The sequence below is a fragment of the Alosa alosa genome, chromosome 2 (genome assembly GCF_017589495.1).
Source record: "Alosa alosa isolate M-15738 ecotype Scorff River chromosome 2, AALO_Geno_1.1, whole genome shotgun sequence".
NCBI classification, from domain to species: Eukaryota; Metazoa; Chordata; class Actinopteri; order Clupeiformes; family Clupeidae; genus Alosa; species Alosa alosa.
Window position 1 is genome coordinate 20347842 of NC_063190.1, and position 14259 is coordinate 20362100.

General features: G+C 41.3%; 1 long non-coding RNA gene across 1 annotated transcript; it reads left to right on the forward strand.

Annotated features, from left to right (window-relative positions):
* Positions 1-5613: 5613 nt before the first annotated feature.
* Positions 5614-9230, forward strand: LOC125291346. The gene is made up of 3 exons (XR_007192968.1): positions 5614-5833; positions 8377-8588; positions 8719-9230. It is a non-coding gene; the product is annotated as an uncharacterized LOC125291346 (long non-coding RNA).
* Positions 9231-14259: the final 5029 nt, after the last annotated feature.

Sequence of the window (14259 nt, forward strand, 5' to 3'; positions counted from 1 at the left end):
GATGATGAGGTAGAACTACTACTTTCTATCACGTTACAATATAAAGTGAAGAAAGTTCAGGAGGGCACGGATTGGGAGTCAATTTACACTAAATATGGCGAAATTATGGAGGCGTTATCCAAGCAAGGAGGAGGCGGAGAAGATAAAAAAAGATTTCCCTCACTCCCCGGAAATGATTAATAAAAACATAGTGGCGACAAAATTAAAAACTATACGAGCCAAGTACCCGGGAGCCGTAGATTCTGGGCGTAGAAGTGGGCATGGGTGAGTAGTGCTGAGTAGGGCTTCGAGCTGTGTCAGAAAATATGGGGAGGCTCGCCGGCAACCACCTCAATACCGGCAGGTATTGAATCAGCCGAGGTAAACGTGACTGATGTGGAGAACACCGGCACCTCAGACACAGAGGAGACTGACACTGGTCTGGACGCCCCAGTGAATCATCGCCGGGAGTTACTGCAGGTATGTTAACCTTTGACATTCTCGGAAACGGAAGCCGCTCAGTGGTAGCTCACTTTTCCTCTCCTGAGTGAGTAGACGGAATGTGTGTATACAATATGGCGAGATTATATGTTTGTAGGCATACTTGAATTTTTACCCATTATGTCTGTCCTTTTTTACAATGGAGCTACTATGAAATTCAGACAATAAAGTTGTATCTATCTATCTACTTTTACTATATTTTTTACTAAGGATATGGCTACTTTCACTCAAGTACAGGATTTGTGCGGCTACTTTGTCCACCACTCGTTACAAATCATTTAATCCCCATCCACCACTCTATTATAGGCCAAACTTAAAGGTTACCGGCACGACCGTCTGAAAAGGAGGTGTCCACCCCAAGAAAACACAGAGGAAGACCTGAAGAAAAGAATGGTCAACCTTATGGAGAGAGCAGAGGCAAACAACGCCGAGAACTTGAATAAGATCAACCTCGAACATCGCACAACTCACATCTTCACTTTCAGAAGGGTTCGCCTTTCTGAGACAAATTATGCAACCCATGCCAATGTCAACCCCATACTACCCACATCCCCAAGCCAGCACATATTATCCACTACATTCACCCTCACCTCCACCGCCACATGTGCGATCACACACAGTCTCCCCATCTAATACATCGACCACACCGGATCCTGCTCAAGGTTACATGCAATCGCTGATTGGAGATGACATTGAGCCATTTGAATAGGCTCTACATTTCAGTGCTGGTGTATTACACATATGCAAAAAAAACATATCAAATAAATATATCAATGAAATAAATAAATATATTTATTAACAACATTGCATGTCTTTTTTTCAACAAACTGACAATAGGTCAGCTTTAGCTGAATGAACATTGAACAGCAAATTGCAATTTTAGACATGCAATGTAAGGACATGAAGGGCCTTGAGAATAATATACAGTATGTACGCTACAAAAAAAGAAGAAAACTGAACATGCCTTGTAGCCAACAACTTCTAGGGCCTATCTAGGGATCAACCACCTTTCTTATTTTTTTCCCCTCGGCTTCATTGCAATCAGTTTAGTATCAGTTCCTCTGTGTGGTCGGTTGGGTTTAACTGGATGGTTGTCAGCACGCTACTCTCGTCTATTTTTTTCTTTGGAGGCCTCACAGTAATTTATGCAAAACAAAACAGGCATAAATTATATATGGGAGGTCGTCTATGTTAATGTCCATCGCCCTTCGAAGCGCTCCAAATCTCGCCTTCAATCTCCCAAAAGCACATTCAATAACCATCCGACTTCAGCAGAGCAGCAAACCGTAATATTGTTCATGGGCATTGCCGCCACCGTTTTCATACTCCTTCATGAGGTAGGGTAATGAGCAGGGTCTCCCAGTAAAAACAATTGGAATTGGCTCTTCATCTTCAACAATCCTTTTTTTTTTTAAAGCAGGGATACGACCACTCTTGAAAAAAACGTTCAGCTGTGAATTAGCGAACACCCTTGCGTCATGGACGCTTCCTGGCCACTTTACAACAACATCAATGAATTCATGCTTATAGTTACAAGCGGCTTGCACGTTGAGAGTAAACCTGCTCTTTCTGTTTATGAAGTCCATAGCATTGACAGCCGGCTGCTTAATTTCAATGTGGGTCCCATCGATTGCACCCAGGAAATCCAGCGACTAGTTCCTCTGCCTCTTCGAAATACACGGTCGCGACAAGCCAAATGTGTTGGCTGTCTTCCTCAGTCTCCCCTCATCACTGAGGTAGTACAGCGTACATGTTACTTTTTTTAAGACGCCAACAGCAGACCTCATTATTGTCGATTCCCCCTTAATGTAGGGACGAAGGAGCTGGCTCAGCGATATGACAGATGCTCTTGACATCCTAAAATATTTAGGATCTCATCAATCAATGATCAATTTTAGGATCTCATCAATCAATTTCATCAATCATCACTCCCGATTCAAAGTTGTCCCACCATTGGCCTGTCTGACCAGGTCTCATCCAGAAGCGGCGCTTTTGCCGACATTTAAACCTCGGCCGAGGTGGTGATTCAATTAGCTTCAGGCCTATCGCTCGTAGATGCTGCTTTTGCCCGGTAATATGGAATAACAATGCCAAATTAATCTGAAGGGCGCAGCATGCTAATGCTAGCCACTGATAACGAAACTGGCATAAAAGTTAGCCTCCCATTTTGTTGTGATGGTTACACTGGTTTCAGACACGCGCTACACCTGGTATCCGGTAGACCTGAAAAAAGACATGAAAGTGTGGCAACAGCAACCTTAGCCTATATTTTGGCCACGGCGCGACACATAAACAATAAAACTAATTTAGACAAAAGCGGCTTAAAAAAACGGAACATTAGCTTTATCACGGACACTCAACTGGAGGTGGTGGAGCAGAGGTCTATCCTCCTGAACAATTTTAGTGACATTCAAAACACAATCAAACTATTGGTAGCGTTACTACTCAATGTGAGAACTGGCATCTGTCATTCGCCACAATGCTTTGGATGTTGGGTGTTACAGTTGTCACTGAAATCCCCAGGCAGTTGTCAAGATTTTTGTGCGTCAATCGATTCCTCTCGTGGGTTTTTATTGCATTCATATGAGAAGGCAGACTCGCACGTATAAGTGGAAGGGAACATTGTCAACACATAAAACGCAAGGTTCTTAATTGTGCTGTACTCCTCTGAGCATGCCACCCAAAAGGCACTCACAGATCTGAATGCATCTTTGACCAGAGAGGTTGTTTGGAAATCAATTAACTCCATCTCAAATTTAGCCTCATCCAACGAGGGGACGATTGTTTTGGCCAGGGAGGACAGTTCTCCGCTTGTGAGAGGGTCACGCACAAAAGCAATTACTTCATTGGGGACAGAAAAGTCCTCCAACCTAGAAGCGAAGTTGGCTCGGATTTGCTTGACGAAGTCTACCGTTAGTCCTGTCACTTGTCTTGCCTGTGTTTTAAGAGTACTGAAATGAAGGAGCCTGCCAGTTGATTTGTCGGACTCTAACAACTCCAGCTTGACAGTGAATGATTGGAGCTTTTCAACCATGTCCACGATGGTTTTGCCTTTTCCCTGTAGCTGCAGGTTAAGATTGTTTAAATGGCCAAATATGTCAGCTAAAAATGCAACATTGGACATGAACTTTTCATCCTCTATAAAGACGAGGTGATTTGCTGCTGCCTTACTCTTGCTAGACATAAGGAACGCCTTCACCTCTCCCAGTAGCGCACAGAAGCGGTCCAAGGCTTTACCTTTGCTTAGCCAGCGCACATCGTTGTGCAGCAGCAGGTCATCATGGGTGGCATCCTCTGAATCTGCCACAAGCTGTCGGAAAAGTCGATGCTGGGTGCTTGATGCACCTCTGACAAAATTGATGATATGCATCACTCTATCCATAACCCCCTTCAGCTCACCACTGAGCTTTGCGCAAAGATCACTCTGGTGGATGAGACAATGCACCTCTGTGCCTTCCCACCATCACAGGGGCCCCATCTGTCACAAGTAGGTTGAAAACACTTTTGACAGTTCAGTGAATATAATGTCTCCAGTGGTGTCCCCTCCAAAGGAATAAGAGCCAGCAGATCTTCCCTAAACAGCTTCCCATCAAAATATCTGACAAAGACACACATCTGCGCAACATCTGTGTTGTCAGTGCTCACGTCTATCGCTAAGGAGAAGTAATTAGCCCAAGTGAGATCACTGAAAACAACTCCCTGCACAGCATCAGACACCGCTTCTATGTGGCGGGTAGCGGACCTTGCAGAAAGGGGCACCTGTTTGACAGAGGCAATGATTCCATCCATGGACTTGTCAACAGCCAACACTGAAACCATGACTTCTTTAAAGGCACACTATGCAAGTTTTATATTTACCTTCATTTACCAGCTTCAGAGTCATTGGAATGGTTATATGACTTTTTTTCGGGTTGAATGGTGGCCGTCTCGCCTCGCCTAGCGCCTGTGAGTGGAAAAACCAACCTTGCAACTGTGGGCTGGCGGGCCGACGGCCTCAGTGTCAGGAAGTATAACGAGTGTAACGAATTGCTTTACTGCATTCAAATACACATACACGCCAGGCATCGGCTAGAAAAAGGTAGCGATGGAGTTTCTCAGCCATTCGTCATGACAGAGCAAGCGAAAAATAAGCAAAAACTGAAAAAAACAGTAAGGAGTTTACCTTTAAAAAGCTCTGCATCGGTGAAAGTCCTGTTGTTTCGTGCGAGTGTAGCAGGCGTCTGCTTGCTTGCTCTTTCCTCCTGGCCTCTCCCTGGCCCTCTGCTAATGAGTGGGTGGGGCGAATCATTCAATTAGCCCCAGTGATGGGCAGTAGCGCCGCTACATGTAGCGAAGCTATTAGTTGAACTACATTTTCCAGTAGCTTCACCGTAGCGTCGCTGCTTTATGAATCAAGTAACTTTCCTGTAGTGACGTTATTTTTTTAATCAAGTAGCGACGTAGCGTCCACAAACACTACAAAATCCAGGACATAACTAAGAAATGAAACCAGGTTTGCTATTTTGAAACAACAATCAGAGTGAACAATCAATCAGAGTTGTTGGTTGGACATGGCGCGAGCTTCTACTCTGCCTCTCCTGTCTGTATCTATCGAAACAGGCGCATGCGTACGGCAGTGGAACTCGCAGAACGACACACACAGACACAGGATGGAGGAGACAGGAGGAGAGCGAGAAGATCAGCCAACTGACCCTACCACACCGTGGCCTTATCTTCAGAGATATATGAGACTTGTTGAATCCTCAGATAAAAAGTACGTGTTCAGATGTCTGCTTTGTAATTCAAAAACCAAACTGTTGTCGACGTCCAAGACATCGAACACCAACCTAAGAACTCGCATTCAGGTGAATCACTAATTTCCCTCCTGCAGTATGCAAGTGAAATGTCTAGCGTCAGTGTAAATCCCAACTCACTTTACTGAGTTACTGGGTACTGTACTAGGCCAATAACCTTTTTGTTTTATTTCTAGCAGTAATTACTTCAGTTTTTATTTTATTATGCTGCTCATAAAGCAACGTCTACACTGTGTTAGGTCATTGGCTGATCTTTAATAAATGTTTTAACTAGTGTATCAGAATCATTTTGAATTGATCTGACATTTGGTTGGTACAACGTTAAGTAGCTTCTGATGTAGTTAAGCTACTTTTAACACATTTGTGTAACTTAGCTTGCTATATTTCTACAGGTGGTAGCTTTTGTGTAGTGAAGCTTAATTTATTGTTGAGTAACTGATAGCTTAGCTCACTACACTGATTAGCCCAACCATGCACTACTTAAGGAGCTCTACAGCAAGAAGCTCGGCAGGTTCCACTGGTTGTCCCTCGTCTGAGCACTGGGGTCTACCGACCATCAGGTATGTTGCTGCCCTAATTTTGTAGACTAACATGTGCTCGGTTTAGCTAAACTCCATTTCTCTGTAGCCCTGTAGATGGATGGATATGCTGTCCTTATCTGTTGTCATTGGGAAATGGTATCAGGATTGATGTATTTTGTTTGTCTTCCAAGTAGCACGGCTTTTCCATCCGCGTTGCCCTCAGCTTAGGTCGTGCTGCTGTCTTGTCTTGTCTTGGTTTTGTTTCTGTTTAGCTTTGCTTGCACTTGCCAACTGCCTGCATTCTACTTGTACCCTTTTGTTTTACTCCATTTTATTATCTTAGTTATCCAGTGTTTGTCATTCCATAGAGTCTAGGACAACAACTTTCAATTGTTTGTTAATTTGGCAGGCAGGGTTCTCGCTGGCGGGAGGCTAGTCAGTCACTTGGTGGTGCAGTAAGGATGCACATTTTGGTGTGAATTATCAGAATGTTTGCTGTGGTCTGCGATGTTACTATTTGATCTTTCTTGCTGTGTGTGTGCATGTGTGTGGGCTCTAGGGCACATCCCCCAGGTAAGCCCCTGCCTTTCTCATTCTGCTCTATCGTGCCTCCCCTATGGAACCTGTCTGTTTGTTGTGATCAATTTTAAAACAAAGGAGCAACAAGAGAACATAATAAATATTTTTGTACTTTCTTAACCCAGTACAAAGCTATCCCCCCTTCCTTTTCCCTGGCTTCAGTTCAATAAACGTGGTCTTATCACTGGAATTCACGTCTCTGCCTCGTGTATACGAACCTGTGTGCAATGGTGCAATTATGTGTTCTCTTAACTCATTCCCTGGGTGCTAGGCCCAGGGTGGCATAGTCTGGCTACAGTGATTGGCTCTTAGTGCCGCCCTGCTACACGAGCAACCATGACTCTTTTAGAGACACACTTGTCGCTCTCTGTTGCGAGGTGAAACCTCGCAATAGGATCCTGCTGCTCTGTGCATTGCCTTGTGCCAGCGCTTCAATTTTGGACTTTCGTGCCTCTGTTTGCAGTGGATAGGCAACCTTAAAATTGCCATGCTTTGTCTCGTGGTGCCGTCTGATGTTATATTCTTTGCAAACAGTGACGGCTTCTTTGCAAATCAGACACCGGTTTTGCATTTTTGAAGCCAGGTAAAATGAATGCAAAACTCTCTTTCCATTCTTCTTTAAAGACTATTTTCGTCGTTAACTTTCCTCTTAAAGCAACACCAAAGACTTTCCCTCTGTCGCACGCATGCTATTTGTTTATCCAGCACCAGCTTTGCAAATAACGATGTCCACAGACGATTTTTAAAAAAAAAGTAGCCTGCGATGTATTGCGACATCAGATGCAAGTCAAATTTGTAGTTTCTTATGTCTCATTCTATTGAACTACAGATGCGCTACCCGATCTGGCAAACTTACATAGTGCGGTTATAGCCGATCAAGGGCCGCGAAGCAAATGCAGAAGTGCCGTTCACCCTGTTACAAGTTGATGAACGACAAACTATTTTGGAAACATTATTTTAAGGTACAAAAAACTCTTTGGTGTTGCTTTTAAGACTTTTGGACAAAGACATTTATCCCAGCGAACTCTTAGCTAACTTCACGCTAATTAGCCTACTTGAAAGACAAATATTGTATCTATCATTTGTGATGAGGTTTCTACGTTAAACGGTTGAAGCTGCATTAAGTGCGTTAGAAGAAGAAGCCTAGGAAGAACAGTACAATGCATTTTCATTAATGTGTTAATTGGCAGATTGCATCATACCATGCACAACTGAAAATACACACAGGCTCGTTAATAACAAAGGTACAACACATTCTTCTTAAAGTGTTATTTATTCCAACAGGCAGGAGACGGTAAGCATACTTCCCCTTTGTGGCATTACTACCTTTAGTGGCAGTGTCAGTGGTACGATTACACTTGTCCATACCAGTTATTGTGCTTTTAGCATAATGCTATGTCTGGCTAAAAAAAGCTAACACTACCTTGCTGTTGTAAACAGTGGCAGAGGTAATTCAAACGTTGTGGGTCAATCAGTTTGCCCTCTGCCAACCACTGGAATACTTGAAAGTTTGCCAGCTGTGCTCTAAAGTGATTTGTTGCGAGAAGGGAGAGGCAGAGGTCTGACAGCTGCAGAAGAAGGCATCAGTTTGTTGTCGTCAACCTGTAATTATAGCTTAAAGCAAGATTATTATTAAAGCAATGGCACTATGAGATGAGATCCCATAAATAATGTAACTGAAGCTTGGTTTGAGCGTACATATTGATCCCAGTGTGGTAACACAACGTACTTATATCTACCCTGCATAACGCTTCTAGAATTTACTGTCACATTATATAAAACCAACCCAGACAGGCTTTTGAAGGATTTGACTGGCTTAACACAATGATGTGTTCCATGTATTCCAGAGATGTAGGCTATTTAGGGAAAACAAACCATTTAGTTACAAACTTTCTGCAACTTCAGAGTAATATAGCCTCAGATCAAAGTTATAAAAGCACTCATAATGTGCAGTCTTACATAAGCCATATATTCTCTTCTCTTTTTTTGTCTCTTTCATACAGAATGTATAAGCTAAATGATGTATGGACATTACATGTGCTCGCAGAGGTATTTTCCAGAATCGGTGGGCTGTGCCGCAGGTACAGTGGGTGAAGAGTTCATAGCTGAGCAACAGGAGGGGTTTATTTTCATAGTACCTGCCAAGACCAGTGTGTGTGTTCATGAGTGTGTGTGATATAACCGAACATCTGCTCACTGCTTGTCAAGTGCTGAGGTAATTTACACACTGAAACACACTAATCATGTTCAGTAAAGATTAAATTCATTGACTTTAACTGATATTGAGATCACTAATTATATTGTATAACTGTATATTTCTTATATTTCTTATTTGTCATTCCAAGGCACTGTCCTTTGTTCGAGCTGATCTATCAAACATGGCTATCAGGTGTAACTGTGCTTAACTGTAAACTCACCAGCCTAAGCACTGTAAAAGCCAACCAAGCCAGGTGTCAACAGAGGAAGACGGAACGTGATGATTAGGGGAAGCCAGGGCACTGTACTGACAACGTTTCAAATAATCTGTACAACTGTGTTGATATGGACATATGTTCACTGACCTGCCTCATGCCTCAGTGTCATGGCAGGGGTAGGTAGATTTTGGTTTAAATTTTGATACATCCTAACGAGGTACTCAAGGCCTTTGGAATAATAACTCTTTTCTACACCAAACCCTTTTCTTCACCTGACCATAGAACACAATCCCAGGCAAAGTCCCAGTAGCATTTGTATTTCAATGACAGTATTAAGTAGGTTAAGACAATAAAATGGGCCTTTCTAATGCTGAAGACTGTAGGGCCTTTGATCTCTGTCTCCTCAGTGAAACAGGAAGTCATGGATTACAGCTTGAAAGTTAAAAGAAATTCGGATTAATTTTTAAAAGTTAAATCAAGTTTTCTTATTCACAAAAAAAAAACACTTTTACATATGAATAATTGTGGAGGGCCATGAATATCATGCAAACACACATTATTCTGAGGGCACTGTGAATCATGCCAACATGCATTATTCTGAGGGCACTGTGTATCATGCCAACATGCATTATTCTTAACTGTATATCATGCAAACACACAACTCTCTTCTGATAAGTAGCACTGAGAAACAGAACCACAAATCTCATCTTGGTTAGGGTTTGAGTTCTCCACATTCCATTGGTTATCAGGGAAGGATCAGTTTTCCTACATCTTCACAATCAGACTTTTTTTATTTACTCCTCCACTGTGCAATTTATATTTTCTCTGCACATGTTGCCATATGTCTCTGCCTCTGCAACTCTCTGGCCGGCTGGCTGGCTGTCACCTGTGTGTGTGCATGTGCAAGTCAGAGCTCATTCTATCCCAACATACTGAAATACCTGTGCTCCCAGGTAGCTGGAGGGAGCGTCATAATTCCATCTATGGTGGTTCCATAATTCCATCACATGGCCTGGGGTTGGGGTTTGGGTTATTAAATGGCCTTGTGGGCGGGGAGGGGTGCCAGCAGATAGTGCGCAGGGAGCCAAAGCTGAGGTAACAGTGCTAGAACTGTGTGTGTGTGTGTATGTATGTTGCTGGTGAGTGTATGTACTGTGCGTGCGTGTGTGTGTGTGTGTGTATTCTGCTAGTGAGTGTGTGCGTGTGTATTTTGCCAAAGTGTGGATGCATTTGTGTGTGTGTGTTTGTATATCTTGCCAGTGAGTGCATGTATGCATGTTTGTGCTTGTGTGCACTTGTGTCTGTGTGTAAAATATGCAAATAAGTTTGTGTAGGCATGTCACTATTTTCTACATTAATGTGTCAAATAAACCATAGCCTATCCATAACCATATCCATAACCATATCTGACAAGACTTCTTTTAAATTGTATTTTAGAAATCTAACGTCATCTCTATATTATAATAATAATAATAATAATAATAATAAAAACTTTGATTTATACATTAATCCATAGGTCTAACATTTATTTCTTACCGCACAGAACTCGAGAAATTGCTCAATTTGTCTTCAATGTGTGCGTGCCTGTGCCCAAGGGAGAGAAAGACAAGATTGGCCCGTTACCAGCAGCCAGCACATTTTAGATCTTAGGGCTACACAACCTCAAAACTGACTGCACATTTTATCTAAATAGGCAAGACAAATTTTGGAAGGTAGCAACAGGCCCTGGACCACTTCAAATATCTGAGCGGGAATACACTAATTGTTTTTTTGAGTATTTAATAGGTGCAAATGACTACACTGCTAAAATTGCTTGTCTAAATTACTGATGTTTTGCTTAACTGTAGCCTATACGTTTAATCTAGTTCATCCATTAATTCATGTTCATGACAGTAGAGCTAATTGGTAAAGACAAGAAGTTCCCATAGACAATTAATTGAATTTGCATCACAATTTAACTGACTGTAGGCTGTACGGCCAGATTGGCTAGACAATAGCCTTAATGTAGACAGGGTTTAGACGAGAATGACTTTTAGAAAAAGGAAAAAGTGTGTGAGATCCAAAACTTGTCAGGTGCTAGACAAACAGTATGGTAAAAATAAAAAACGGTCTTAAAAGGGCAACATTTTGATCCCTGAGATCTTATAGCGAGTGGATCATGGGGATAGAAATGTGTTGCCCTTTTATGTGTGTGGAACGATGTCTTGTAAATGACGTTTAATTAAACGGTGTTTCATTTGTCCCGATTCTCATGATTTCAGGAGTGTGGATAATCTCTAGGCCTACATCATAGCCTAAAATTCATTAATAAAGGGGGAAGAAATCGAGGATTAAATTATTAAACCATTCACTCGCGGCCATGTAAATCACTGACCCCACCTCGCTGGACCTCATGTGGCGTGCCTTCTTTAGTCACGTCAGTTGAGGTTCAGAGGGGTGGGGTTTGACCTAGCGGCTCCTCGTCGCTGGACCTACTGTAGGTGGTTCTGCAACGAGCACCACTTGCTTTTATGGGAAAATAAAATACAAAATAAATTAAATTATTATGCATATTTTTTTCTGTTTGTATATTTGTTTGTATCTGTTTGTATATTTATAGTAACTATCTGGACTTGCCATATTAGTGTTATTTATCATCATTATTCATCAAATCAGTTTTTGGACTTGCCATATTAGTGTTATTTATCATCATTATTCATCAAATCAGTTTTGTTTTAACCTATTTTGTATGTGACAATATATATTCTTCTCTCCTTTTCAAGTTCTATGCTGAAACACCTTTGATTGGATGGGCCAGTGGTCAATCTGGCCGGCACTGTCCCAATTGGGCCCTTATGCAGCCTCGCTAGTGCTGAAAATACCAGCAAAACCTCTCTGCAATATTCCAAAGTCCCCAGACATCACCATCATAGATGTAAAAAGTAAAAATGTGACACATGGAAATAGGATGTTCTTTTAATTTCTAAATGGACACCTCCAAGCAGAACATTTCCAGTTGATTGGAACCTTTTAATTATTGTTTTAACTGTAAATATGGATTTTCAGCTGGGTACCTATTTTTCTAAAGCCATTCCCTGACTTAAAAAGGTCATCACCCTTTCTTTTTATTTGAATTCAGCATATTCTCTTGCCTTTCTTGTGTTGAAAAAGGATTTCACCTCTGTGTCACATTATTTTCCTACCTTAGTGAAAATGGAAGTCATGGATTACTGCTGAATGTTCAAATACACTGATTAATTTAAAGAAGTTCAATATAAAACTTAAATAATAGTGGCACATGTGTTTATGGTTTAAAAACAATCTCTCTTTTTCTCTCAGAATACATTTTCTTTCTTTCAAGGTTGATTTTTTTTTTCTCATTGTTTTCATTGAGAGATTATGATAAATTACCTGTTTTTAGTCAGATTTACCAGTGCCCAAAAATGTGGAGGACCCTCTATTTGCCTGTGTGTGTGTGTGTGTGAGAGAGAGAGAGAGAGAGCATATGTATGTGCATGTTAATGTTAAAGCCTTGGGGATGGATGCCGTTTTGATTGGCAGATTGAGGGATTTAAAGAGCAGGTGATGTAGGTAATGAGCAGAACTCTCCTGTGGGCTGTTATAGGGTGTTATAGGGGTGTGTGTACCCATCAATCACAATAGAGATTCAGAAAGAAAGATAAAAGCCTGTGGTGCCAATCCAGTTTAAAACTCAAGGAACAGCTGGCCAAGCTGACAACCACCCCATACCCTAATACATACTAACCCATACCACACATCCCATACACTAATCCTAATACCCCCCATACACTAATACATACTAACCCATACCACACACATGTCCGTGTGGTATACATACTAACCCATACCCAAAACATGTCCGTGGTATATAGGATCCGGCCCGCACGGGAGTACGACATCGTCAAACTATAACCTCCGTAATTTCCCCCATTCATTCTCTATGGCGGGTCTTAACCCATTTACTCCTGAAATGCCTGCTAAAAACGCCTATAGAATCCTATGGCATTCTAGACTAAATAACCTTATTTCCTGAGAGTTTTCTGAAAAAATACTAAGAATTGTCAACGTCTACCAAAACCTTACTATCTAAGCCTCTGCACACCTAAAAACATGAAATAAAAAGCATGCTGCGCTACGCAGCAACCAGCGGGAGATAGAATGTTGCGTCGTGCAGCATCCAGCACGAATGGGTTAACAGTACACATGTAATACTCTTTTTGTCCACTGGTGGTTGTTTTGGCGCTGTTTCGCGTTTGCCATCGAAAACGGAATGAAATGTATAGTAGGCCTACCTGCAAACAATGTAAGAGGCCTCTGCTGACTGCATCAGTGCTTAAAGTATTCTAAACATTTATCAATTAATTGTTAATAACTAACTAACTTCTATTCAAGTCATAATTCTGGAACTTTCTGGTATAATTATTTATATTTTTTGTTCTCAATGTTCAAATCTCGTTCAAATGTTCATACAGAGTTCACAAAGTTCTCATCAGGTGAGTGAAAATTAGAATGGTGGTCATTTCAGATGTTTCTGCCACCACTTCATAAAACTCATAGTTTGAGAACTTTAAATTATTTGTAGGATATTGCTTGTTCACAACTTGAGCTGTGTATGCAAAGTTCAGAGTTCAAAATATACTTTTGGGACTCCCTGCTTATAGTTTTGAGAATGCTATTATTAGTATTATTTCATTTGAGCTACATTTTACACTGATATGGCATGATGGCAATATAAATACAGATAACAATGGTATTAAATTGCAATAGCCTATAGATTAAATGTAATGGAATATTCAACTAAGGTAGACTGCCTTTGTTCACAGCGCTAAGCTATTTATGGTACTGATATACTCCGAGTCTCTGGCCCTCTCTTAGATCCAGGCATAGTGAGCTGGCCCTCGGAAGAAAAAGTTTGGGGACTACTGCCTTAATACATACACCATCTACAGTCATGCTGGATAACCTAATGCTGTTCAAAACCCACACAGATTGGATGAGCAGATCTGTAAACACACCACTATCCACTCTGAATGGTTTAATTCCCCTGTACCTCTGGAATGGAACACATTGAACAAACTGTCCCACACTCTCTCACAGTGATAGCGATTTAAATATTAAAGTTGAAAGTTAGAATGTTTGAAATATTATTTGACTGTGGACAGCTTGCCATTTCTGTTAACTTAGGTCCTGTAGGCTGATAGTATGTGGACTTTCGCAATTTGAGCATGTTCATTTAGAAAATACATTTTCTTTACCCTTCAAACTGAAACCCATGATAGAAAATGTAACTGCTTAACATTGTTGGACTGTTCACTTGTGTTGCAGAATTCAACAATATAGTGTGTGTATGTGTATGTTAGGTGTGTGCTATGTGTATGTGTGTTTGTGTATGTTTTGGTGTGTCTGCTGAATGTGTGCTGGATGCATGTGTTTTTATGTGTGCTAAAGTGTGTGTATGTGCCAAATGTGTGT